Here is a 3,734-nt window from a genome sequence, read left to right on the forward strand (position 1 = left end):
AGAGAGAGAGAGAGAGAGAGAGAGAGAGAGAGAGAGAGAGAGAGAGATTGATTCTCCCAAAGCAAAGAAAGTCAATACCTACTTTCAATGCTGCTGGGCAAAACAACAACAACAATAACAATACTGGCTGTTGTTTGCTGAGGAGTGTCACTGTCCCAAGAGCTTTACGAGGCAGGCTCATGCCATCCCCTCACCACCAACAATATACCTTATCAGAGCCAGAGTGAAGAAACCGAGCTCAGAGAGGCTAAAGTAGCCAGTCTTAAGCTGCAGATCTAGGACCTGAGGTTTTTATTCTTTATTTAGTCAGAAGGCATTGCTCTAAATTGCTCTATGATGCCCCCTCATAAGATCCTGCTCTGACAAGAAGTTAAGGAAAGTTTTGATTGTCCTGCATCTTTAAGCAGAGTTATTGGGTATCCCCATCCCTCTAATCCCTTTTTATAGATGGTAGTGATAATCCCCCAAATTGACCAGTCCAACTAATGGAGACACACAACATGTGAGGAGGCTGTTTAAGAAGCCTCACGGAGGGCTGGAAGGGCTTATACTCTCATGCCCTGTAATCTGTCCTCTGCTCACACAGATGCAAGGACAATCACCATGCCCTTGGGGAACTGGGACAAGACCAGGGTTCCAGTTTTTTTTTTCTCAATTTCCTGACCCATGCTGGGTGCACAGACACTGTCTTGAGCCCCATCTCCTGACACAACTCTTGCCAAGAGATAATGAATTAGTCCAGAGGATGAAGGGAGGCCAGAACCCAAGGACTCTGCCATTTCCATGAGATGCACCATGGGAACAAACTAAGAGCTGAGTTCAAAGCCTGACACTCACCGAGCTAACATCATTCTGTGACGGGGCGGGGGGGAGCAGAGTCATGTACAGACCTGTGCCTACACTTCAGGGCACAGGCTCTTATGCCAATCTTATGTATAGGGGCCATCTTAGGGCTTCCATTGCTGTGATGAAACACCACGACCAAAAGCAACTTGGAAGGAAAGGGTTTATTTCTCTCAGTTTTATATAACAGTTCATCATCAGAAGTGGTAAGGGCAAGAATTCACACAGGGCAGGATGCTGGAGGTAGGAGCTGATGCAGAAGCCATGGAGGGATGCTGCTTACTGGTTTGCTCCTCGTGGCTTGCTCAGCCTGTTGTTGTTTTTTTTAATAGAACCCAAGACCACCATACTAGGGATGGCACCACCCACAATGAACTGGTGCTTTCCCAGTGATCACTAATTAAGAAAATGCCTTACAGCCAGATCTTCTGGAGGCATTTTCTGAACTGAGGCTCCTTCCTCTCTGATGATTCTAGCTTGTGTCTAGCCAGGACAGAAACTGAGCTCCCAACAGCACTGGCCTCATTTTCTTCAGTCTAGTGGGTGGTAGAACTGGACCAGTGCCAAGGCGCCCTCCTCACTTTATGACCTCCAGGTTCCTGTGTGATGTTCCAAACAGGGTAAGACTGCCTCCTCCTTTCTGAGCAGGCAAGGGAGGGGAAAGTAACTGGAATCACAAAAGAGAAGAACGAAGGGAAAGAGAAAGCTGTCAGCCTTTGAAAGACTGTGTGGTATTGTATGGTACTTAAAATGTATTCATTACCTGACATTAAAGTTTAACTGAACATCCCATATCTTTTCAAAACTGTTTACCCATTCCTTAGTAATTCTACACGTGAATACAATGTTTTTAGGTCATAGTCACTCCCCTTCTCCCATTCCAATGCCTCCCGGAATCTCCCACATACGCATCTCCTCAACTCCATGTCTTCTTTCATTTTTCTAACCCACTGAGTCCAATCAGAGCTGCCCAGATGCTCAATGCTCACAGATATAGGACTCCAGCCACTGTAGCATGGGCAACCTGCCATGGGCTACACTGCCAAAGAAGATAGACTCTTCCTTCCAGAGGCCACTGGCTGCTAATAGCTCTACGGTTCAGTGACAGGCCTCATGAATCCCTTCCCTTTACATACTGGAGTACTGTGTGATTGATGGTCGTGCATGATTGACATTGTGTGATTGACGGTGTGCTGGCAACCACAGCTACTGTGAGGTTGAGTGCATTAGTCACACCATACCCAGAAGACTCCCTAGCCTCTGACTCCTAACAAATATTCTGTCCTCTTGTGTGCCTTGTGCAGGGAGTGACAGGGATGTGCCATTTGGGTCTGAGTATGACATGGTTATTTATTCTCTGCACTCTGGTCAGTCATGAGTCTGTATTTACCATTATGTGCCAAGTATAGATGATTCTCTGTTGAGGGTGAGAGCTGCATCTGAGCATAACCTTCTAAGGTTAAAAACCTAGAAGGCACCATGATACCACATTCCTTTAGCAAACAATAAATAAATAAATAAATAAATAAATAAATAAATAATAGGGGTTTGTTCTATGAGCTCTCCAGTCACGGGTTCTTGGCCAGGTTTACAGTACCAGGTGTGAGCTGCCTCCTGCAGAATAAACTTTGTTCCAATTAGAGCGTGTTGGTCACTCCAATACCATCCATGTCATTATTACCCTGTGGGCATATCTTCCAGGGCTGGCCATTACTGTAGTTCACACCGTACACATCTGGGTAAGATTGTTGATGGCTTTTCTGTGCCATTGGCCTGCATAGCACCTCCTGGCACTATGGAATCTAGCCATCGGGGAGGATGTTTTCGGATCACTACCAGGTTGATTTCTCTGTGTCTTGTGATCAAGGTGTTTGGTGGGGTTTTTGCCTATTCCAGTAAGTCTGGGTAACCAAGAGTGATGACAATCTTCTTACTGTTTTGGGGGTCTCTGGACCCCACACCAACACCAGGACAAAAGGTATCCCACTTCTGGCACTGGAATTTTTGTTTAATTATCTATGGTTTCTGGGAGGAATATTCTGTGTAAGGTAATGCTAATGAAACCTTTTAAATACACATTTTTTAGGAAGTTTATAAAACAGTAGCGTTCATAGAGCTTTTCTTTTCCATATTACTTTTTCAAACATCCCTCTCCCTACATCACCCTGTGCTTCATCTGGCAAGTCTATAATGAAGAATGAGGGGGAGAAGCGAGTGGGAGGAGGGCTGGAGAGATGGCTCAGGGGGTTGTAAGCACTTCCTGATTTACAGAGACCTGAGCTTGTTTCCAGCTCAGACTCAGTACTTCAGCTCTCTCTTCTGGCCTTTATCAGAACTGCACCCATGTACTCAGAAAATAAAAATGAAGTATTTTTAAAATAAATGGGATGGATAAAAATAATTAGGGAGGAAAAGTGGAAGAAAGAAGAATAAGTAGGCCCGAGGAATGCAGCGTGGCAGCACCCACATTTTGGGCAAATCATGTTATGAGAACCTTGGAAGAAAATGGCTGAGCATCAGTGACACAGAGCTGGGGAGAGGGGACCCGCCCTGTGCCCACTGAGGGCAGAGAGTCAGAGGACAGAGTATGGGCTCTTTGCACACTGGGGGCCGAGGAAGCTGAGAGTTGTGGTGTTGGTATGTCTTTGTTAGACTCCCCTCCCCACAGCTGAACAGAGGGACTCACTACCAGAAAGCTGGGACTGTGCCATGCAGGTGTGAAAGAAACCCAAGTTCCTGTTTCCTCTTCCTTCCTTAAGAACCCATTGACATGGAGACAACACCAAGGGGTCATGTCCATCTCCTAGCACATAGTGTAAGAGAACACAAGAGCCACATGAAGTGACAGCAGCGACAGACCTCTAGAGAGATCTAAATCTTCATTGTAAATC

Source organism: Grammomys surdaster, unplaced genomic scaffold (assembly GCF_004785775.1).
Source record: "Grammomys surdaster isolate TR1022 unplaced genomic scaffold, NIH_TR_1.0 126187, whole genome shotgun sequence".
Taxonomy (NCBI): domain Eukaryota; kingdom Metazoa; phylum Chordata; class Mammalia; order Rodentia; family Muridae; genus Grammomys; species Grammomys surdaster.